The sequence below is a fragment of the Bos taurus genome, chromosome 26, assembly GCF_002263795.3.
Source record: "Bos taurus isolate L1 Dominette 01449 registration number 42190680 breed Hereford chromosome 26, ARS-UCD2.0, whole genome shotgun sequence".
In the NCBI taxonomy this organism is placed as follows: Eukaryota; Metazoa; Chordata; class Mammalia; order Artiodactyla; family Bovidae; genus Bos; species Bos taurus.
Window position 1 is genome coordinate 4,272,940 of NC_037353.1, and position 25,699 is coordinate 4,298,638.

Genomic DNA, 25,699 nt, shown 5'->3' on the forward strand with positions numbered 1-25,699 from the left:
ATGTACTTCAAGCAAATCTATTGTGAATCATTTGTAGAATATCTATAGAAAAACTATGCTTTGGAAAAACTGGCAACTGTTTATTATGTAATTATTAATCAAATGCAAACTAAATATATACACAGCATATGGATATAATGGATATATATTTATACTTATTTTTTGATATTTAAAAAAGTAAACATGTATCTGTAATATGTATGTATTATATATGTGTGTGTGTGAAATGTATATGTATGTGGGTATCTAAATAACTAGTTTAGGGGCCATTGGTAATTAGTAAGTTAAGAATAAATATTGGGTTATTTGACATCTAGTCTAATGTTCTGTGTACTTTGGACTAGTTCTGTGTTGTTGTGTAGTCACATTGAAATTGACTTAATATCTATGTGTGAGTTTTAATTGTTAAAATTTCAAGCAGGTTAACTAGTAAGGAAACCAACTTCTGAAGATCACATGTATTAACTGTCTCAGAAAATCAATATGATTTTATAAGATAATCACTCATTATGATAAGACCAAGGATCTTAAGGTTAAGATAAAAGATAATCAGCTTGATGCTAAATAACTGTCAGATACAGAACTAAAACATGTCAGTGTAATACAAATGATAAAGAAAACACTATAATTCATGAAAGTCAGGAATAAAAATGAAACCACCACAAGTTCTCCAGACATTTCCCCCCCACCCCTTAAATTAAAACTCCAGCTTGTTGTCTTAATTTCAGATATGTGGTCACAAATGCCCTTTTATAAACATATTATTCTGTTTTTCAAAGGCATTTATGATTAATTTTTAAAATTAATTGAGATTCTTAAAAATTGACCTATTTACCTAAATGTGAAAAGATAGGATCTCATGCTATTTTTCTGCTTTGTGCTTGGAAGGGACATTTCTTTCCAGCCTGCTTGAATTTCACCTACCAGTCCCATGGGGAATAACATTATCTCCTCTGGTTTTATGAAGGCAGGAAAAATCAAACCAATTATTTCTCTCTAGTGGTAAAAGGTACATTTTCATTTCCCTATAGGTTTCTGAAGATCAGATATCCAATCCATGAGATACAGAATTCCGCTGGGTATATATTTAATTAAAACAAAAGGAAGAAAATGCTAGTTCAGATTTTAGTTCCCCTGTAGACAAACATAAATTAAATGCAGATACTTAAATATTCTTTTATTCTTCATAGGTACAGTGAATTTTATGCAATTCACTTAAAATAATAGACAATAGTATTTCATTCAACCCATTGACAATGCTTTTGTTGTTTGACTTTATTGTTTGTAGCTCATATCTACAAAATATAATTTGAAAGCATGTGGAAAGTGAGAATTAAACATTGACTAGTAGATCTGAGAAGAGTCTATTCTGGTTGGGTGCAGAGCAAGTCGTAAGTCCCAAGAGGGAATGCCACATTCTTAAAATGATGCATGATACTTTTAAGGCAGTTTTTTTTTTTTTTTTCCCCATAATAAACAAAATGATGTAGAAACAAGAAGTAATTATTAAAAGAGTGAATACAACCATTGCTTAATTTCTTATCTTCATTAATACATCTATTATGTCATGTATTATGACCAAATAATTACAAAAATACATTGGATATAAAAGGACTTCCTTGGGGGCTCAGATGGAAAAGAATCTGCCTGTAATGTGGGAGACATGGGTTTGATCCCAGGGTTGGGAAGATCCCCTGGAGAGGGGAATGACAACCCACTCCAGTATTCTTGCCTGGAGAATTCCATGGACAGAGGAGCCTGGTGGGTTACAGTCCATGGGGTCACAAAGAGTCAGACTCAACTGAGCGATTAACTTTTCAGGGAATTCTCAAGGACTTTGTTGGATATAAAAACACTAGGTTCATTAGTTTGATAATTTTATCTTCTATTTTGATTTTATTGTTATACTCATTCATACAATGTATTCAGAACTTTTCTTCATCTTTGCTTAGTCAAAATTTATATAATGCCTTTAACTGTTTGCATAATTATTCTTCCTCATTAATTGAATGTACTTTTATTGAGCATCTAGTCTTTCCTGAGTAATATGTGAGATAAAAAGAATGTAAAAAAAAATGCAGTCTTACTCCTGGATTTTGTCTCAAGAAGTTCCGAAAGTAGAAGAGAAAATGGACCACTAATAGCTAACTCTATCGTAAAGTGATGCGTAGTATAGTAACATTCATGACATAAAGTGATGCGCAGTATAGTAACATTCATGAACATGTTGAGAGAGCGATCACTTTACTTGGGTTTCCCAGGGAAGTCTATGGAGTGCATATTATGGGTTGGACTTTTAATCAGTAGGAATTCTAAAAATGAAAAAGAGCTAGAATGACATTCCGGAAAAGAATGGATCAGTAAGGAAAGACAAGATGGTGTATATCCAGCAAATTTTTAATGGATGGGACAGCGTTGGTTGGGGGAGTAGTGTAATTTTAAAATGGAATGCTAATTGTGGGCCTAAGGAATGCTATTAGCACTTAATTTGATTAATTTTCACCCATATCAACTAGGCATGCCCATGTTTGCCCTACATTTTGAAATTAGATTTGAATCAAGACCTTCTGACTAAAAAAATTCATTCTAGATAGTGTATCTTGATCCTGTATTAAGGTTTTCTTTGTTACAATTAATTTATGATTTCTAATAGATTGTATCTATACTCTGTGTAAAGATACATAAAGATATTTCCTTTTTTGATAAACTGGACATTAAGGCTTTGTGACTAAAGGAAAGAAAATGCTTCCTCCTATTCTTATCTCCAAGAATAAGAATATTCACACTTTATTCACACTTCTTTCTCCAATATCCTTTTCATTATTGTGTGTTTAATTTAGAATTTAAATGTTAGATTATTTTATATATATAGTATGAAATTTAATTCACATGTATATACATTAGTAAATGTGAACATTTCTTTGTAAAGTATGTTTTTCAAAGTGACATAGTACAAATTTCATAAAACTTTGAGTTTCTGCTGTCTTCTGTAAACTTTCTTTGGAAAATGTGTTTCATTCAAGAAATAAATGTATCATTTTATTTATTCTAGTTGGTTTTACATTCCTGCCAGCTTCTAAACATTGCAAACAGGAATTGACCTACTCAGTCCTTATTTTCAGCACCTTTTTGAGTTTACACCTAAATATAAATGTCTTTGTAATGGTTGGTGTATAATGGATCGTCAGTAAATATTCATTTGATAACTAATAGATAATAAAGGAAAAAAAAATCCCAAAGTAATCTAAGAAGATTGTTATACATTTCTCAAGTTCCTAAATCAGCTTTCTAAACCTGCTACAGTATCTGCAGTTGGTAACTTTAACACTGCCTTCTATTTCATGAAATAGCATTTCATTGTTAGAAGTGCTATAGTAATGTTTTTTCATTCAACAAATCTCCCTGTCTCTCTCTTTCTCTCTCTCTCTCTCTCTCTCCATCACACACACACACACAAAACAAAACAACACTCCAGATCATTTTTATTCATTATAATCTTTCATTGTTGGTCACTGAGTAAGTCCTTTGCTTCCCCAAAAACATAGTTTAAGAAACAACAACCAAAAAAGTCTAATTATTTCTGTGGACATATAGTTCCTGAATTTGACATAAAAAAGCCTAATTCTTTCTGTGGACACATATTTCCTGAATTTGACATTAAATACTACAGTAGCAATTTTAATCCCAATCTGATTCATATCTACAAACATGTAAGACTTTAAATTTTGAGAAGATCTTTGAAACAACCAGATTTTATACCAACCATTCCTGAAGGCTACTCTGCTTCCAGTTTTATGAGATAATGAGTTCTTTATATTTTGCACTAATTTTGTCAAGTGATATTCTTACTTTTCACCTGTATTATTCCAATTAATATCGCATTTGTCAAATCCAATTTATTTAGATCTTTAGTATATACATGAAGTTATAAAATGTATACCAAGTGTATTTCTGGCCAAATTTTTACAACTTTTTTTTTTTTTCCCTAATCAGGAGAATATGATAAATGTACCCATTCAGAATTCAGTGTTCGAATGAATTACTAGCTTAAAATATAAAAAGATAGAAATAAGCTTCAACCCAGGTCAACCCAGGTCTCTCTTGGAGAAGGCAATGGCAGCTCACTCCAGTACTCTTGCCTGGAAAATCCCATGGGCGGGGAGCCTGGTAGGCTGTGGTCCATGGGGTCGCTACTAGTCGGACACGACTGAGCCTCATCATTTTCACTTTTCACTTTCATGCATTGGAGAAGGAAAGGGCAACCCACTCCAGTGTTCTTGCCTGAAGAATCCCAGGGATGGGGGAGCCTGGTGGGCTGCCGTCTATGGGGTCACACAGAGTCAGACACAACTGAAGCGACTTAGCGGCTTAGCAGCAGGTTTCTCTACTTTTAACCTCTAAACTGTATATGGCAAATATAAACACTTCTTATCACTTTGTCAATTTGTTTAAAATGCAGGACCTCAACTAGGCAAGGTCTTAAGTGCCTACTTTGAATCATTTTATTTGGTTGAAAAAAAAAAAAAAACTACATTTCTTTTAAAGGTCTGGTGTAAGTTAGAGTTTCCTCTAATTTTCCCTGGCCTTATCCTCAATTATATTCATTTAGTATATTTTTGCAGAGAAGGCAATGGCAACCCACTCCAATGCTCTTGCTTGGAAAATCCCATGGATGGAGGAGCCTGGTAGGCTGCAGTCCATGGGGTCGAGAAGAGTTGGACAGGACTGGGCGACTTCACTTTCACTTTTCACTTTCATGCATTGGAGAAGGAAATGGCAACCCGCTCCAGTGTTCTTGCCTGGAGAATCCCAGGGACGGGAGAGCCTGGTGAGCTGCAATCTATGGGGTCACACAGAGTCGGACACGACTGAAGTGACAGCAGCAGCAGCAGTATATTTTTGCATTGTCTTGGATAAGTAACCTTTTTTTCTAATAGTCATATTCCATACACATGTATATAATTCTGTCTTCTTCAACTTCTGCAAGCATTAAAATTCTAATCCACCCATTTGATGTGCTTCCAGTACATCTAATAGAGTTATTCCATCCTTTTGAATAAAAGAGCAAAACTTCTCTTTGTTGCTGTCTGTGGAAATTTGTAATTTATTTTTAACATTGTTTATAAAAAATGAAAAGAGAATTCTCTAAGTTTCTAATATAATGGTCTATTTTAAAATATAGAATTGAGGACAGGTTAGTTGAATGATCTTTTATCTTAATTTTTTTCAATTCAAATGATTTTTTTTATGCCTTTCCTGGTTTCTTTCTCAAAGTTCAACTTGTTTCTCTTAAATCATTACTTGATTTGCTAAGCCCTGCTATTCAGTTGTCCTTTGTTGCTCCTTTTAATCTTTGGAATGTTTTGGATTGTGGGTTTATTCCTGAAGATGTCCCTCAACAGAGTGGTGAAATTATAGAAGCCGTTAAAGGAAAGTGAAAGAAGGATATTTTGAGGAAGCCAAAGTCTTGCTCTCTGTATCAGTCCCCTGCCCCCTGCTACCATTTGCAAACCTGTGAATGGTAAGATTGATGGCCTTTTGCATTAAGTACACCATGGCAATATAAAAAGAGGCACATGTTGGAACCCAGCTGTCAGTTTGTACTAGCTGCCTATGCACTCACTTTTTTGGAAGGAGGCTAGATTCATCTGTGGCTAGCACGTTGTGAAACTGTAACCAGCTTATCAGCCTAACTTCTATAAGACAACATATTTTCAACTCACAAGCTCCCAGTCTTTTTAAGAGAATAGTTGAACAAAAATGTATGTTTTGGATGTGGGCTTTTATTCATTTGTTTGGAATCTTATGTGTATCTAGGTATTCATTCTATTAGGATTCAGAAAATTTGCTTTTATTTAAAATATTAATCATTATTGGCAGTCTTTTCTTTCCAGGAGCCAAGTTCTTTTAGACTCTGAGGCAATAGCGGCTTCAGCTCTTGCTCTTTAGCTGGTCTCTCCCCTTTTCTCAACCACATTCTTATCCCCTAAGAAGTGGCAAGAATAAAGAGAGGGAAAAGCTTGTACAGCACTTATTTGAATTGTTGTTGTTGTTCAGTTGCTGAGTCAAGTCCAACTCTTTCCGACCCCATGTACTGCAGCACACCAGGCTCCTCTGTCCTCTACTATCTCCCAGAGTGTACTCAAAGTCATGTCCATTGAGTCAGTGATGCTATCTATCAGCATCCTCTGCTGCCCCCTTCTCCCTTTGCCTTCAATCTTTCCCAGCATCGGGGTCTTTTCTAGTGAGTCAGATCTTTGTATCAAGGGGCTAAAATATTGTAGCTTAAGCATCAGTCCTTCCAATGAATAGTAAGTGTTGATTTCCTTTAGGATTGACTGGTTTGATCTCCTTGCAGTCCAAGAAACTCTCAATGTCTTCTCCAGCACCACAATTCAAAAGCATCAATTCTTTTGCTCTCAGCCATCTTTATGGTTCAACTCTCATATCCGAACATGACTACTGGAAAAACCATAGCTTTGGATCTACAGTCCTTTTTCGGCAAAGTGATGTCGCTGCTTTATAATACATTGTCTAGGCTTATCATAGCTTTCCTTCCAAGGAGCAACCATCTTGAATTTCAAGACTGCCTTCCCCATCTGCAGTGATTTTGGAGGCCAAGGAAATAAAATCTGTCACCGCTTCCACTTTTTCCCCTTCATTTGCTGTGAAGTGATGGGACTGGATGCCATGATCTTATTTATTTATTTATTTTAATGTTGCACTTCAAACCAGCTTTTTTGCCACTTTAAGGCTGTAATCTATGAAGGGGTTATCTGAATTAAAAGTATACAAAAACAATGAGCAACAGGAGTACTATGGTTATCATATATGATTGAATAATTTCCTATGAAAGTGCTTTCTAGGTAATTAGGAGTTTTTCCTTAATATTCTTTAACAGATTTTTCTCCACCTCTGCAGTTTTTCCTCTATTGTCTATCTCTATCTATACTCCACTTCAGCCCAGCACAGAAGTATTATTTTTGATTCTAGCATACATACAGAAAAGTTATGCAAGTATGCTTGCTTTCAGAATACAGTACATCATTTATTAAAACCTGATTCCTAGCACCAACCTGGATTCGCTGAAGCAAAATTATCAGTGGGTAGGACAATTCAATAAACACAATTTAACATGCCAGATACTACTGTAGTAGTTGAAATGTATAAAGGAACAGCCTAACAGTCTTATCCAGTGAATCTTTGTTCTAGGGACAGAGACAGGAAATCTGTTTGGAAATTCTATTTGCAGAACACTAGCAGGTGGTGCTTGTAGTAAAGAGCTTGCCTGCCAAAGCAGGAGACTTAGGGGAGACAGGTTTGATCCCTGGGTTGGGAATATCCCCTGTAGGAGGGCATGGCAACCCATTCCAGTATTCTTGCCTGGAGAAATAACTGAAATAACTTAGCACACATGTACACACACATCAGAAAGTAAAAATGCTGACCCAGAACAATTTATTATTAATTGAAGCTTTCAATTTTCAAAACTTGGATGGTTTAGTGGAAGATATTCAAATATTCCAAGTCTCATTTCCTTATCAATACAATGCAATTTTAATAATAATATCCTTATTGCTTCCCTGGTGGCTCAGACTAAAGAGTCTGCCTGCAATGTGGGAAACCTGGATTCAATCTCTGGGTTTGGAAGATCCCCTGGAGAAGGAAATGGCAACCCACTCCAGTACTCTTGCCTGAAAAATCCCATGAATGGAGGAGCCTGTTAGGCTATAGTCCATGGGATCGCAAAGGGTCAGACACGACTGAGCAACTTCACTTTCACTTATTGCTTTACCCAGGTGGTGTTAGTGTTAAAGAACCCAATTGCCAATTCAGGAGACTTAAGAGATGTGGGTTCAGTCGCTGGATTGGGAAGATCCCCTGGAGAAGGACATGGCAACCCATTTCACTATTCTTGCCTAGAGAATTCCATGGACAGAGGAGCCTGGGCGTCTGAGATCCATAGGGTTGCAAAGGGTCGGACACGACTGAAGTGACTAACACTTTCAATAACTAGGAGCAGATTAACATATGGGTTCTTCTTATAAAGTTTCATGTGACTCAGGATATCTGATAAAAAGTTAAAGGCAATTTTCCAAAGAATCTTAAATATGGATATGGTTCCATTTGTATGCACTGTCGATCTCTTTTCTGTTCAGATGAGCAGCATTGGAAAATGACTAGCAGGGAGTGGTCTTCAATGATTACAATTTCAAGCAAACAAATGGAAGTCATGATCTTGGTTAGCCTATATGTTTAATACTTTTTGCTTTTGTCATGCTACTGCTGTGTTTCTCAGTTATATCCGACTCTTTGTGACCACCCGGGCTGTAGCCTGCCAGGCTACAGAATTTTCCAGGCAAGGATCCTGGAATGGGTTGCCATTTCCTACTTGAAGGTATCTTCCTGACCCAGGAATCAAACCCACGAATCAAACCCATTGGCAGGCATATTCTTTATCACTGTGTCATCAGAGAAGCTCTTTTGCTTTTATATTTAAAATTGAATTTAGCAGTTTTTATAAACTCACAGTAACTTGTTGACCTTTCAGATGCTCCACATTTGTCTTTCATTGACGTTTAAATGCCTTGTTTTTCAGGCACTGTGAGCTTGTGCATCTGAGGAAATTTTGCTTGTTCATTTGCTTTTAGTTTTAGATATGTGGTTGACCTCAGATGTCATCTTCTCTGAGGCATTATTTGTTCTCTCTTTAGCTTTATCTTTTGTTTCCTTGAGTGTTTATCTAGTGAAGTATAGCACTTTTGGACTTACAAAGACCTTGATACAAATTGGTTCTACCATTTCTAGCCCTGGGCAGTTATCATCTTTAAATTAGCTTCCTCATCTACAGATTGGATAACAATATATTACTATCTAATAAGCTTAACCTGAGAATTAAATGGGAGAATGGATGGGAACAATTAATTGAAAATGTGTCATCAAGTAAGTGATCAATAAATTACATTAATTACCTTTGTTAATATTGGTCTTTGCTTGGAGTTTTAAAGTAAAATCTGGCACAGATTGAGTTTTTTGAGGCTAATTGTACAACTGATATTTAAAATCATTGTGAGATGTCAGATATCCTGCTTTTTATATCCCCAATATTTAATAAATTTGGAGACTAAAGTTGGACACTAAGAAATGTGTTCAGTGATTAGTTTGCTGAAAGATCAGTAAGTTGAAAATATGTATGAAAATATTGGCAAAATACTATCCAACCTCAACTTCTTAGATGATAAAGGTATTATAACTACTAAATCTATTTGAGCAAAATTATAAATATAATAATTATACACACTAGTCTATTTAGAAATAGCTTCCTAAAATATCACTGATGATATTTTGGGACCATGATCTATACATAAATAGTAAAAATTAAAAATAAAAAGATAGTCAATATAACCCTGGTGCTTAAAAAAAAAAAAGCAGTGCAGAAAGTTACAGTGTCAAAAATAAAAATTCTTCATTTAGCCCTCATTGGCATTGCATCGTGTGCATTTGTATATTAGCTTGTATTACTTTTAAAAAACTTTCTTACTGAAGAGTTGTTGACACATAATATTATAGAACTTATAGGTGTACTCCTGGAAGAGGAAATGGCAAACCACTCCAGTATTCTTGCCTGGAAAATAATTACATGAACAGAAGAGCCTGGGCTGCAGTCCATGGGGTCACAAAGAGTCAGACATGACTGAGCACACACACACACACACACACACACATGTTGAATACCTAGAATGACTTGAGAGAGAAATTATGAGATTCTGCTGTCATATTCCTCAATTCATTTCTGAATGCTCCTTCCTACATTTCTCATAATGCCTCTTACAGATCTTTTCTACTCTATATAATACCTGATGACTGTCCAACTCCATCTTCTCTTAATATGTCCCCAAATTCTGCCTATCTTAGTTAGCAATTCCACTCAACAGGAGTGTCTGCATTTCTCTCTTATCCACATGTATCTTTACTTGTAATCTTTTTGTCTCAGAAAATGAAACTAATCATTTGTTTAAATCAAGGCACTTTGACTGTGCTCTTAATTTCACCCACTTCTAAGATCTTGCTCTACCAATTCTCTCTTATTTCTCTTTGCATTTTTAATATTCTCATTACCAATTTATTATTTTATAACATTAAAAATATGCCTACATCCCTATCATATAGTAAAAAAATAAAGAAAAAGTTTTTTTAAAAAAAAGCTCCTTCATACTTTTTTATCTCCAAAGTTACTGTAGTGTTTCTTTTTTTTTCATGATTTAAGAAATTCTTGACAGTTGTCTGCTATCTCTGTTTCAGTACTACCATTTACCTTAACCCACTTTCAGGTTCCTCTCTCATTCCCTCTCCCATCCTCCAAATTCAGATATTCCCCAAGAATTTGTCTTTGGCATATCTGTTTTGTTATATACTCCCTCTGTTAGGCTACAATAGTTTTAATTATCATCCCAATATTTATACTTCTTAAATCCAAGTCCACCATAGTAACTTGTTATACCTTTCAATCCTAATGTCTTCCACTTCTTTAAATTCAATTATCATATTGTAAAACTCCACTACCTGGATATTGTTTTGGAATTTTAAACTGAAGATTAGTAATGCCATCTTTCTCCTCACAGAAATATTCTCCAGATATTAACTTTCTCTCCTTCAAGATTTAGTCATCAAATCCTCCCTTCATTCTCTTTTTAAAACCACTAATATTAGTCTGTGTGATTAGTGTATTTGCTGAGAGATTCTTCATGTAGGTTTGATTATCTATTTCTGTTTTATCAATCTTATACAATTTTTAATACCCACATATTTTTCTATAAAATAAGGTATAAATTATAAATAAAATAATTATGCATTTTGGATGTAAAAAATAAATAAAGCTATCAATAGTCCTGTCAATTCTCATCCATTCTTAAGGCCATTTTCCTAGCCCAGAGTTTGTATTGCTTGGGCTGTTATTTTACCCACCCTCCCCACTATATTTATATTTTTGTGTTTGAGTTCCAAATAAATCACAAATTTGCTTGATAAACTTGTAGGTAATTCAGCTGATTCAGCCTCTTGTCTGAAAACCAGTGCTGCTGCTGCTGCCAAGTCGCTTCAGTCGTGTCCGACTCTGTGCGACCCCACAGACGGCAGCGCACCAGGCTCCCCCGTCCCTGGTATTCTCCAGGCAAGAACACTGGAGCGGGTTGCCATTTCCTTCTCCAATGCATGAAAGTGCAAAGTGAAAGGGAAGTTGCTCAGTCGTGTCCGACTCTGCGCGACCCCATAGACGGCAGCCCACCAGGCTCCCCCGTCCCTGGGATTCTCCAGGCAAGAACACTGGAGCGGGTTGCCATTTCCTTTTCCAGTGCGTGAAAGTGAAAAGTGAAAGTGAAGTCACTCAGTCGCGTCTGACTCGCAGCAACCCCATGGTCTGCTGCCTACTGGGCTCCTCCATCCATGGGATTTTCCAAGCAAGAGTACTGGAGTGGGGTGCCATTGCCTTCTCCAGTGAGAAAACACTAATTCTTAGGCTGTTTTGAATACTATATGTTAATAACATATATAATATGTTTACTACTACAATGTGTGTATGCATCTCAAGCTGTATATATTATATATTTAGGCAAACTGCATACAGAATACTTATGTATTTTGTAAATGTTATAATGCTATTATTAGAGAATAATTATTATCAGTCACCTCCATAATTCTTCAACTATTTTATACATACTTCTATGGACTGCAGTTTCCTCTAATACAATGTTAATTTTGTCATTCAGAAGTTGAAAATATAATGTGCCATAGAATAGTGTAAAAGCTTATTAGCTTGAAATTCCAAGCTCTCTGAAATTTGATTTCCACCAATTACCAGCTTATCTCCTACTTTATTTTTTTTTTTGTAAATTAATTTATTTATTTTAAAAGTGAAGTGAAGTTGCTCAGTCGTGTCCGACTCTTTCCGACCCCGTGGACTGTAGCCCGCCAGGCTCCTCTGTCCATTGGATTCTCCAGGCAAGACTACTGGAGTGGGTTGCCATTTCCTTCTCCAGGGGATCTTCCCAACCCAGGGATCGAACCCGGGTCTCCTGCACTGCAGGAGGCTAATTACTTTACAATATTGTAGTGGTTTTATCCATGCATTCACATGAATCAGCCATGGGTGTACAACTGTCCCCCATTCTGAACCACGCTCCCACCTCCCTCCACATCCAATCCCTCAGGGTCATCCTAGAGCACCAGCCCTGAGCACCCTGTTTCATGCATCGAACCTGGACTGGCCATCTATTTCACATATGGTAATATACATGTTTCAATGTTATCCTCTCAAATCATCCCACCCTCTCCTTCTCCTACAGAGTCCAAAAGTCTGTTCTTTACATCTGTGTCTCTTTTGCTATCTCACTATAGGATCACTGTTACCATCTTTCTGAAATTCCATATATATGTGTTAATATACTGTATTGGTGTTTTTCTTTCTGACTTACTTCACTCTGTAATAGGCTCCAGTTTCATCCACCTCATTAGCACTGAGTCAATACGTTCTTTTTAATAGCTGAGTAATATTCCATTGTGTATGCTTTCTTATCCATTCATCTGCCTATGGACATCTAGGTTGCTTCCATGCCTTGGCTATTGTAAACAGTGCTGCGATGAACATTGGCATACACAAGTCTCTTTCAATTCTGGTTTCTTTGATAGGTATGCCCAGCAGTGGGATTGCTGGGTCATATGGCAGTTCTATTTCCACTTTTTCAAGGAGTCTCCACACTGTTCTCCATAGTGGCTGTACTAGTTTGCACTCCCACCAAAAGTGTAAGAGGGTTCCCTTTTCTCTGGACACTCTCCAGCATTTATTGTTTGTAGACTTTTTGATAGCAGCCATTCTGACCAGCATGAGATGGTACCTCATTGTGGTTTTGATTTGCATTTCTCTGATAATGAGTGATGTTGAACATCTTTTCCTGTGTTTGTTAGCTATCTATACATCTTCTTTGGAGAAATGTCTGTTTAGTTCTTTGGCCCATTTTTTGATTGGGTCATTTATTTTTCTGGAATTGAGCTGAATGAGCTGCTTGTATATTTTTGAGATGAATTATTTGTCATTTTCTTCATTTGCTAGTATTTTCTCCCATTCTGAAGCCTGGCTTTTCACCTTGCTTATAGGTTCCTTCATTCTGCAAAAGCTTTTACATTTAATTAGGTCACATTTGTTTATTTTTGCATTTATTTCCATTACTCTGGGAGGCGGGTCATAGAGGATCCCTACTTTTAATCTTTTCCCTCAACTTTATTCAAAATGAATCAGTGATAATTCTCTACTTTGTCCTATGGTTTATCACTTCTAAGCAAATATTTTGCTACAGACATCCCTTCCATTTAGATATTCTACTAGTCTAAAAAGACCTGTTAAAATGTGAAATAAGTAAAGCAAGAAGAAAGGAAAGGGAAAAAGGAAAGAGAAATAAAGATGAGAGGGAAGGTGGGAGGGAGGAAGGAAAGAAAAAAACTAGTTGTAGTCTGTTGTTCAGTCGCTCAGTAGTGTCCAACTCTTTGTAACCCCATGAACTGCAGCAAGCCAGGCTCCTCTGTTTTCTACTGTATCCCAGGGTATGCTCAAACTCATGTACATTGAGTTGGTGATGCCATTCAACTATCTCATTCTCTGCCACTCCCTTCTCCTCTTGCCCTCAATCTTTCCCAGCATCAGGTCTTTTCCAGTGGGTTAACTTTCCATCAGGTCGCAAAAGTATTGTAGTTTCAGTGTTAGTCCTTCCAATGAATATTCAGTGTTGATTTCCCTTAGGATTGACCGGTTTAATCTCCTTGCAGTCCAAAGGATTGACTAAATTCCTCTTATACTTGATCTGTACCTCTACTGTGTACATTTTTCTATGGTATATTGTAGAACATTTATTATTTAAGATATGCTAAACATCAAACATGAATTTTAAATTCTAACCACATTGTATTTGATAAAATATTATATTCATGAAACCAGTTAATAAAGCATAAATAAATAATAATAGGCTGCTATTGAATTATATGGCATTTAATAAATTATTTATCTTAATGACTCTTCTATAGATGTACAAGTAAGTGATTCTAAGCTATGAGTCCCTTCCCTGCTGGGTCAGATGGTAAAGCATCTGTCAACAATGTGGGAGACCTGGGTTCGATCCCTGGGTCGGGAAGATCCCCTAAAGAAGGAAATGGCAATCCACTCCAGTACTATTGCCTGGGAAATCCCATCGACAGAGGAGCCTGGTAGGCTACAGTCTATGGGGTCGCAAAGAGTCGGACACGACTGATCGACTTCACTTTCACTTTCAAGCTATGATTAACACACACATTTTGTTTCAAAATCAGTATTTATTCACTGATGAATTATGTTTGTAGTTAAGTAAGAACCTTGAAATTCTACAAGTAGCCAACTAAAATAATTTCCAAGCAAATAAAATTTGATTTTTAAATGATTTTAAATAGGGCTCTAAATCTGTGAATTGAACTTTACGATTAAAATTCAAGGCAGTTTAGAAACAGCTCTTGAGCAGTGTAAGTTTATATATATATACAAAATTTTGTTTCTTCAGATTGTGTAGGTAACATGGCCTTTGATGAAATTTTGAAAAATAAGAGGAAACACAAAGAAGAAAATAAAAGTCACCAGAAATCTCATAAGCCAGATAAAACTACACTGACATTTTGGTGTCTGTGCCTATTCATTTCTCTCCTCTTTCTCTGTCTCTTCATCTTTCCTTCTCTCTGTCTTTCTCTATTACTGTACATTTCTCTCAACACACAGGTGCAAATACACACACACAGAGAAAACTATGGAATTACTAAAACTAGAATATGGCTATAGCATGATATATGAAAGGTGGCATGTCAAGAGAATTTGAAGATATAGGAAGGGAGGGTTATATACTTCCTAAAGAGTTTTTAATTTATTCCATGGACCCCGGGGATTTTTAGTAGAAGATAATATAATCAGATTCTGCTGTCAAAACTGCGTTTCAAAACTTCTATTTTGATATTTGGGGGAACATAAAGGTTTTCCCACAGCCTGGGGAATGAATTGAAGAGGAACCGCCATGACTGTTGGCAGGCAGCCAAGTTAGAGGTTGTCACTGCAATCTAGAGTAGGAATAGTGAAAGCTTGGAATAAAGCCGAGTTAGTGGGGATGGCAGGAGGGAATTGCATTTGTGAATTTATCAAAGTATACCTGATGGGATTAGGTGCCAATGAAATGTGATCTGTAAACAATGTTAGAAAGTATGGATAATTGCCAGAATTTGATAATTACCAGAATTTTGAATCAGTTGACCAAATAGAGGGTAATGCCACTTCTTGAGATGAGGTACGTAGAGGAAGAAAGAAAATAGATGGTTTTAGTTCTAAAGCTGTTGAATTTTATGTGCATGTGAGATAGTGATGATATAAATTCGGACATGTGGGTCTATCATTTATGTCTAATTCACAGAATAAGAGTACGTGCGGGCACACACACATGCACACCATATATATAGTGTGTATTAGTCCCAAATACACACACACACACACACGCACAGAATATTTAGGACTAAATCCCTGAGAGTAGTTTGCCAAAAAATATTGTACTCCTTGTAATGATGACTAAATAATTAGCTATCTAAAAAGCAGGAAACAAGACTCCCATTTCAAATAATGAAATCTGAATAGCAAAAGTATTACCTTTTATTTTAGCCCTTGATAATGTGTGTGTTCAAGGAGAAGAGAGTGGTTAACAGTTTACTTAGGTTTTTTTTTTTTTTTTTTTTTTGTCTTGGATGTTTACATTATAGCATCTTTCAGAAATATATGCTTATTTGTTATAATTGTAAAATATACTTAGCCTTTGTGTGTAAAAATGCAGTATTTTGGAAAGAATGTTTTGTGTGCTTTAAATGGTCTTAAATTGCAATTGGAATTTTATGCCTGATTATTTTGTTTTGAGTATTACTTCCTTCACAAAATTAATGGTAAATAATTGGCTATCTTTTAGAATAGAGAAGGAAATGGCAACCCACTCCAGTGTTCTTGCCTGGAGAACCCCATGGACAGAGGAGCCTGGAGGGCTATAGTCCATGGGGTCACAAAGAGTAGGACATGACTGAGCAATTAACACATCTTTTAGAAATTAAAGTTGTAACTATTATCAAAGTCGGTTTTCATTTTAAGCCATGAAACCTACTGTTATAAGTGTGGATGGTGTTTTCTAAGTTTTTAGAAATATTCTTAGATGTATTTTAGGAATGTCTTAGGATGTTCCTTCTCCTTGAGTTGATGATTTTAAAATATACTCTAAATTGATTTGACCTAAACTTATTTATTTTAATATAAAAAATAGATCTCCAGCTTTTTTCATCACTTCTGAATGTGCTTTTATTCACATGTGATAGTAATTTTTAGAAGCATTGTAGGTGTTTAATATACTTATAGAAAAGTACACAGATTTATTCAGCTTACTGAGTTTTTACAAATTGACATTGCCCATAAACTGAACATCCACATTAATAAACAGAAAAAAATCTGAAAGATGGTAACAATAACCCGGTGTATGAGACAGCAAAAGAGACACTGATGTATAGAACAGTCTTATGGACTCTGTGGGAAAGGGAGAGGGTGGGAAGATTTGGGAGAATGGCAATGAAACATGTAAAATATCATGTAGGAAACAAGTTGCCAGTCCAGGTTCGATGCACGATGCTGGATGCTTGGGGCTGGTGCACTGGGACGGCCCAGAGGGATGGTATGGGGAGGGAGGAGGGAGGAGGGTTCGGGATGGGGAACACATGTATACCTGTGGCGGATTCATTTTGATATTTGGCAAAACTAGTACAATTATGTAAAGTTTAAAAATAAAATAAAATTAGAAAAAAAATCTGATACCTTAATTTGATATATATTTTTAATTTTATCATATTCTGCCAGTAGTTTTAAAGATGAAAACACTTCTTTAAGGAGTAATCAAGAGAAGTTCCATGGAGAACACAAAAAAGGTCAAATTCTGAAAGATGGTGATGGAGTGAAGTCTCCCCAAACATAACACGTTTCATCCTTCATCTGTCCAGCCCCTTCTTATCTCTGCTTCACTTTCAAATTGGTTTGTCTTGGTCAGTGACTTTGTGATGGAAAACAATAGGACTTAATGTTAGAAAGGTAGACAGGAGAGTAATTTTGTGGGGTTCTAAATGTCCCTATAAAGAGTGTAAATTGTCTGTCATTTGAGAAGGACCATTTTAAGGTTTTGAGGAGAAAAGTAACACCAAAAGTTATAATTCAGTAAGATGAATTTAGTAGAAAAGTATGACATTATATTTAACAAAGGGGATTAGATATAAAGAATGGCCAATTAAAAACCTGTTGAAATTAACTAAGTATAAAGTTTAAAAAGTAGAGGGGAGGGTCAAGTAGATTCTCTGGCCTTAGAACTGTGCTTTCCTTTCCGTTCTTTATCTCTTTCTCTCCTCTCATCTCATTTGAAACCTAACCAGTGCTTTCAAAGCTCACGAATCAAGTTTTCTCTTTTTGCATCCTCATTACTTAATATTTATTTTTCATTTTTGGCTCTTGTCACTCTTGTGCATTTCAGTTAATCTTTACTACATACCCAAATCTTATCAGCTGCTCAAAAGCAGGAATTATTTGTTGCTTTTGATTACATAGGAAATTTGCATGGGATCTTTTGCATTGTAAAGTTTCACTGAAAGTGCTTGAATTAAATGTTTATTTAGATTAATGTATTAAACAGTATACTATACAGTAGAATTGAGTGATTATCAAAGAAAGAAGGAAGGGAGAGAGAAATTAAGTACCTAACTGGATTATGGTACAAATGAAAATTGAATATTGTTTATGTCATGTGTTCGTGTAAGATATATACTAATGAACAAGACAGGTCACATATCGAAATACAGTTTTATTTTACTCTCATCAATTCTCTACAATTTGTTGTTTAGAATTTGGACATTTGATATCCTTAGATAAAACTGACAGGCCCATTATTTTCTTTTTTTTTTTTTTTAATTTTATTTTATTTTTAAACTTTACATAATTGTATTAGTTTTGACAAATATCAAAATGAATCCACCCCAGGTATACATGTGTTCCCCATCCTGAACCCTCCTCCCTCCTCCCTCCCCATACCATCCCTCTGGGTCGTCCCAGTGCACTAGCCCCAAGCATCCAGTATCGTGGATCGAACCTGGACTGGCAACTCGTTTCTTACATGATATTTTACATGTTACAATGTCATTCTCCCAAATCTTCCCACCCTCTCCCTCTCCCACAGAGTCCATAAGACTGTTCTATACATCAGTGTCTCTTTTGCTGTCTCGTACACAGGGTTATTGTTACCATCTTTCTAAATTCCATATATATGCGTTAGAATACTGTATTTATGTTTTTCCTTCTGGCTTACTTCACTCTGTATAATAGGCTCCAGTTTCATCCACCTCATTAGAACTGATTCAAATGTATTCTTTTTAATGGCTGAGTAATACTCCATTGTGTATATGTACCACAGCTTTCTTATCCATTCATCTGCTGATGGACATCTAGGTTGCTTCCATGTCTTGGCTATTATAAACAGTGCTGCGATGAACATTGGGGTACACGTGTCTCTTTCCCTTCTGGTTTCCTCAGTGTGTATGCCCAGCAGTGGGGTTGCTGGATCATAAGGCAGTTCTATTCCCAGTTTTTTAAGGAATCTCCACACTGTTCTCCATAGTGGCTGTACTAGTTTGCATTCCCACCAACAGTGTAAGAGGGTTCCCTTTTCTCCACACCCTCTCCAGCATTTATTATTTGTAGACTTTTGGATCGCAGCCATTCTGACTGGTGTGAAATGGTACCTCATAGTGGTTTTGATTTGCATTTCTCTGATAATGAGTGATGTTGAGCATCTTTTCATGTGTTTGTTAGCCATCTGTATGTCTTTTTTGGAGAAATGTCTATTTAGTTCTTTGGCCCATTTTTTGATTGGGTCGTTTATTTTTCTGGAGTTGAGCTGTAGGAGTTGCTTGTCCCATTATTTTCTTGAAGCGATCAGGTAATAACCTTTTTGTGCTTTTTAAAGTCAAGAACATGATTTTAATTGGAAAATAAGCGTGTCTTGTGCTGTGTCATAATTTTTAACTACCAAATTTAAATTAACCTCAAATCACCCTTCTCTAGTCACCTCCATGGCCAGATTGGATGCTGTCTTGATCAAGATGTTTAAGTTAAAGATAAAGCTTCAGTTCAGTTCAGTCACTTAGTGGTGTCCGATTCTTTGCGACCCCATGAATTACAGCACGCCAGGCCTCTCTGTCCATCACCAACTCCTGGAGTTCACTCAAACTCATGTCCATAGAGTCAGTGATGACATCCAGCCATCTCATCCTCTGTCGTCCCCTTTTCCTCCTGTCCTCAATCCCTCCCAGCATCAGAGTCTTTTCCAATGAGTCAACTCTTCACATGAGGGAGCCAAAGTATTGGAGTTTCAGCTTTAGCATCAGTCCTTCCAATGAACACCAAGGACTGATCTCCTCTAGAATGGACTGGTGGATCTCCTTGCAGTCCAGGGGATTCCCAACAGTCTTCTCCAACACCACAGTTCAAAAGCATCAATTCTTCGGTGCTCAACTTTCTTCACAGTCCAACTTTCACATCCATACATGACCATGGGAAAAACCATAGCCTTGACTAGACGGACCTTTCTTGGCAAAGTAATGTCTCTGCTTTTCAGTATATTATCCAGGTTGGTCATAACTTTTCTTCCAAGGAGTAAGCATCTTTTAGTTTCATGGCTGCAGTCACCATCTGCAGTGATTTTAGAACATCCCAAAATAAAGTCTGACACTGCTTCTACTGTTTCGCCATCTGTTTCCCATGAAGTGATGGGACCAGATGCCATGATCTTTGTTCTCTGAATGTTGAGCTTTAAGCCAACTTTTTCACTTTCCTCCTTCACTTTGATCAAGAGGCTTTTTAGTTCCTCTTCACTTTCTGCCATAAGGGTGGTGTCATCTGCATATCTGAGGTTATTGATATTTCTGTCGGCAATCTTGATTCCAGCTTGTCCTTCTTCCAACCAAGCATTTCTCATGATGTACTCTGTGTAGAACTTAAATAAGCATGGTGACAATATACAGCCTTGACATACTCCTTTTCCTATTTGGAACCAGTCTGTTGTTCCATGTCCAGTTCTAACTGTTGCTTCCTGACCTGCATAAAGCTTTCTCAAGAGGCAGGTCAAGTGGTCTGGTATTCCTATTTCTTTCAGAATTTTCCACAGTTTATTGTGTTCCACACAGCCAAAGGCTTTGGCATAGTCAATAAAGCAGAAATAGATGTTTTTCTGGAACTCTCTTGCTTTTTCGATGATCCAGCGGATGTTGGCAATTTGATCTCTGCGTTTTTTAAAACCAGCTTGAACATCTGGAAGTTCATGGATCATGTATTGCTGAAACTTGGCTTGGAGAATTTTGAGCATTACTTTACTGGTGTGTGAGACGAGTGCAATTGTGCACTAGTTTGCACATTCTTTGGCATTGCCTTTCTTAGGGATTGGAATGAAAACTGACTTTTCCAGTCCTGTGGCCACTGCTGAGTTTTCCAAATTTGCTGACATATTGAGTGCAGCACTTTCACAGCATCATCTTTCAGGATTTGGAATAGCTCAACTGGAATTCCATCACCTCCACTAGCTTTGTTCGTAGTGATGCTTTCTAAGGCCCACTTGATTGCACATTCCAGGATGTCTGGCTCTAAGTGAGTGATTGCACAATCGTGATTATCTTGGTCATGAAGATCTTTTTTTGTACAGTTCTTCTGTGTATTCTTTCCACCTCTTCTTAATATCTTCTGCTTCTTTTAGGTCCATACCATTTCTGTCCTTTATCAAGCACATCTTTGCATGAAATGTTCCCTTGGTATCTCTAATTTTCTTGAAAAGATCTCTAGTCTTTTCCATTCTGTTGTTTTCTTCTATTTCTTTGCATTGATCACTGAGAAGGCTTTCTTATCTCATGAACAGTATGAAAAGGCAAAATGATAGGATACTGAAAGAGGAATTCCCCAGGTCCATAGGTGCCCAATATGCTACTAGAGATCAGTAGAGAAGTAACTCCAGAAAGAATGAAGAGATGCAGCCAAAGCAAAAACAATACCCACTTGTGGATGTGACTGGTGTTAGAAGCAAGGTCCGACGCTGTAATGAGCAATATTGCATAGGAACCTGGAATGTTAGGTTCCTGAATCAAGGCAAATTGGAAGTGGTCAAACAGGAGGTGGCAAGAGTGAATGTCGACACTCTAGGAATCAGCAAACTAAAATGGACTGGAATGGGTAAATTTAACTCAGATGACCATTATATCTACTACTGCGGGTAGGAATCCCTTAGAAGAAATGGAGTGGCCATTATGGTCAACAAAAGAGTCTGAAATGCAGTATTTGGATGCAGTCTCAAAAATGACAAAATGATCTCTGTTCGTTTCCAAGGCAAACCATTCAATATCACAGTAATCCAAGTCTATGCCCCAACCAGTAATGCTGAAGAAGCTGAAGTTGAATGGTCTATGTAGGTCTATGAAGACCTAAAAGACCTTCTAGAACTAACACCCCAAAAAGATGTCCTTTTCATTATAGGGGACTGGAATGCAAAAATAGGAAGTCAAGAAACACCTGGGGTAACAGGCAAATTTGGCCTTGGAATACGGAATGAAGCAGGGCAAAGGCTAATAGAGTTTTGTCAACAGAATGCACTGGTCATAGCAAACACCCTCTTCCAACAACACAAGAGAAGACTCTAAACATGGACATCACCAGATGGTCAACACCGAAATCAGATTGATTATATTCTTTGCACCTAAAGATGGAGAAGCTCTGCTGCTGCTGCTGCTAAGTCACTTCTGTCGTGTCCAACTCTGTGCGACCTCATAGACGGCAGCCCACCAGGCTTCTCCGTCCCTGGGATTCTCCAGGCAAGAATACTGGAGTGGGTTGCCATTACAGTTAGAAAAAACAAGACCGGGAGCTGACTGTGGCTCAGATCATGAACTCCCTATTACCAAATTCAGACTGAAATTGAAGAAAGTAGGGAAAACTACTGACCATTCGAGTATGACCTAAATCAAATCCCTTATGATAATACAGTGGAAGTGAGACATAGATTTAAGGGAGTAGATCTGATAGATAAATTGCTGATGAACTATGGACAGAGGTTCATGACATTGTACAGAAGACAGGGATCAAAACCATCCCCATGGAAAAGAAATGCAGAAAAGCAAAATGGCTATCTGGGGAGGTCTTACAAATAGCTGTGAAAAGAAGACAAGCAAAAAGCAAAGGAGAAAAGGAAAGATATAAGCATCTGAATGAAGAGTTCCAAAGAATATTAAGGAGAGATAAGAAAGCCTTCTCAGTGATCAGTGCAAAGAACAGATAAAGCTTAGTCTGTTATTTCTTTCTGTCTTCCCTCCCTCTAAAATATTGTAACTTTAGCCCCTTTGGAGATGCCTGAATAAGGAGGAGAGGGAAAAAATGGTCAGAAACATTCTTCCTTGCTGAAAGGAAGAGCTTCCTTTACACTTTTGAGTCTCAAGAAGGTGTGTGTGTGTGTATTTTCTTTCTTTTGTGGGACATTTTTGTGAACTTTTTAGATTCTCATCACAAGAGCTACAGCTCTAACTCTCACAGTGCTACTGTTGCATCCCTTTTCTCTGATGGGATTTGCACCCTCACATCTGGTTACTAGTGATCTAGCCTATGCAGACTCTCATTGTGACAGTCCTTTATATGCCTAGGAGGCTTTTTTTTTGGGGGGGGGTAGATTATTTAATTAAAATGTATGCAATCTAGTGTCTTTTCTCAAGATATCCAATTTTGCTTTATGAGAAGTTAGCAGTTGTCTCTAGCTTCCTTGTTGGCTCAGATGGTGAAGAATCCACCTGCAATGTGGGAGAGCTGGGTTTCATCCCTGGGTTTGGAAGATCCCCTGGAGGAGAGCATGGCAACCCACTCTAGTATTCTTGCCTGAAGAATCCCCATGGACAGAAGAGCCTGGTAGGCTACAGTCCATGGGGTCACAAAGAGTCAGCATGACTGAGTGACTAAGCACACACAGAGAAACAGTGTCCAGTTGTCTCTACAACCCCAGAAGTACAGCACTTAGTTTTCTCTGCCAGACAAGCAATTAGTTAGCCACTTTCTCAGCTAATTTCAGACTACTTCTGAGGAAGAGGCCAGACACTTTCAGAGAGTTTCTAAAATAGTCCAAATAACCATGTTTAAACTAGGCTTGGACTAAAAGGCAACAACCCACTGCCCTTTGAGGCAAAGGAAGGATTATTAACCTGAGTTTTTGTAAGGAAATCTTCCACAAATCTGTTTTGCTTTCTTGTAACCCCTTATATATTCTTAATTTAGCTGTGTGTCCAAGGAAAATGGGGGTTCCCAGATGGTGCTAGTGGTAAAGTATCTGCTTGTAAATGTAGGAAATGTAAGAGATGTGGGTTCCACCCCTGGGTCAGGAAGATCCCCTGGAGGAGGACACAGCACCCCACTCCAGTATGCTTGCCTAGAGAACCCCATTGACAGAAGAGACTGGAGGGCTACAGTCCATAGGGCCCCACAGAATCAGACATGACTGAAGTGACTTAGCACCAAGGCAAGTGGAAGAGGTTCTCTGACTTCTCTCATGTTTATGCATTTAATGTTCATCTTACAGTTATTTTTTTGGGCTTCCCTCATAGCTCAGTTGGTAAAGAACCTGCCTGCAATGCAGGAGACATGGTTTGATCCCTGGGTCAGGAAGATCCCCTGAAGAAGGAAATGGCAACCCACTCCAGTATTCTTGCCTGGAGAATCCCATGGACAGAGGAGCCTGGCAGGCTACAGTCCATGGGGTTGCAAGAGTCGGACACACCTGAGTGACTTTCACTACTACTACTACTACTACTACAACTACAGTTATTTTGGTCCTAAGGGGAGATAATATTCCTACTGTGTGTGTGTGTGTGTGTGTGTGTGTTTGTCTGCATGCATGCTGAATGCACTCAGTCATGTCCAACTCTTTGTGACCCCATGGACTGCAACACACCAAGCTGTCCATTACCAAACCCCAGAGCTTACTCAAATTCATGTCCATACAGTCGGTGATGCCATCCAACCATCTCATCCTCTGTCGTCTCCTTCTCCTGCCATCAATCTGTCCTAGCATCAGGGTCTTTTCTAGGGAGTTAGTTCTTAGCATCAGGTGGCCAAAGGATTGGAGTTTCAGCTTCAACATCAGTCCTTTCAATGAATATTCAGGACTAATTTCCATTAGGATAGACTGGTTGGATCCCCTTGGAGTCCAAGGGACACTCAAGAGTCTTCTCCAACACCCCAGTGCAAAAGCATTAATTCTTTGGTGCTCAGCTTTCTTTATAGTCCAACTCTCACATCCATACATGACTAATGGAAAAAAAACATAACTTTGACTAGGTGGATCTTTGTTAAAAGAAATGTCTCTGCTTTTCAATATGCTGTCTAGATAGATCATAGCTTTCCTTTCAAGGAGCAAGCATCTTTTAATCTCATGGCTACAGTCACTATCTGCAGTGATTTTGGACCCCCCAAACACTAAAGTTTCCATTGTTTCCCCATCTATTTGCCATGAAGTGATTGGACGAGATGCCATGATCTTAGTTTTTTGAATGTTAAATTTTAAGCCAACTTTTTCACTCTCCGCTTTCACTTTCATCAAGAGGCTCTTTAGTTCATCTTTGCTTTCTGCCACAAGGATGGTGTTATCTGCATATCTAGGATTATTGATATTTCTCCCAGGAATCTTGATTACAGTTTGTGCTTCCTCCAGGCTGGCATTTCTCATAATGTACTCTGCATATAGGTTAAATAAACAGGTGACAATATGTAGCCTTGACATACTCCTTTCCTGATTTTGAAGCAGTCTGTTGTTCCATGTCTAGTTCTAACTGTTGCTTCTTGATCTGCATGCAGATTTCTCAGGAGGCAGTTCAGGTGGTCTGGTATTCCCATCTCTTTAAGAATTTTCCACAATTTGTTGTGATCCACCCAGTCAACGGTTTTTTTGTGTAGTCAATAAAGCAGAAGTAGATGATTTTCTGGAACTCACTTGCATTTTCTATGATCCAACAGATGGTGGCCATTTGATCTCTGTTTCCTCTGCCTTTTCTAAAACCAACTTGAACATCTAGAAGTTCAAGATTCATGTACTATTGAAGCCTAACTTGGAGAATTTTGAGCATTGCTTTGCTAGCATGTGAGATGAGGGCAATTGTGTGGTACTTGGAACATTCTTTGGCATTGCCTTTCACTGGCAAGGAAATATGTCTGCCTACTGTTGCAGAGCTATTTGTTATGCAAACCAACTTGAAGAATGGTGAGGAAAAAAGGAGAGTCACAACCCATTTGTAAACATGCAAGTTGCAAGAGAGCCATGAAGAAATATCCAAAATATAAGATGGCTTGTACAAAAATATGAATTCAGTTTTAATGTTGTTTTAATATATGAATTGATAGTTACATATCTAGATGTAAATTCTGTGTAAGCAATATGAAAATTTGGGATTAGAGTTTATTTTATTATTTCTGTAAGTTTCATAGAAATAAATTTATCAGTCTTTAGTAGCAAAGACTTGATCCTTAGGTAATATATAAATTTAAAATTTCTTCTTTCTGTGTTAGTGA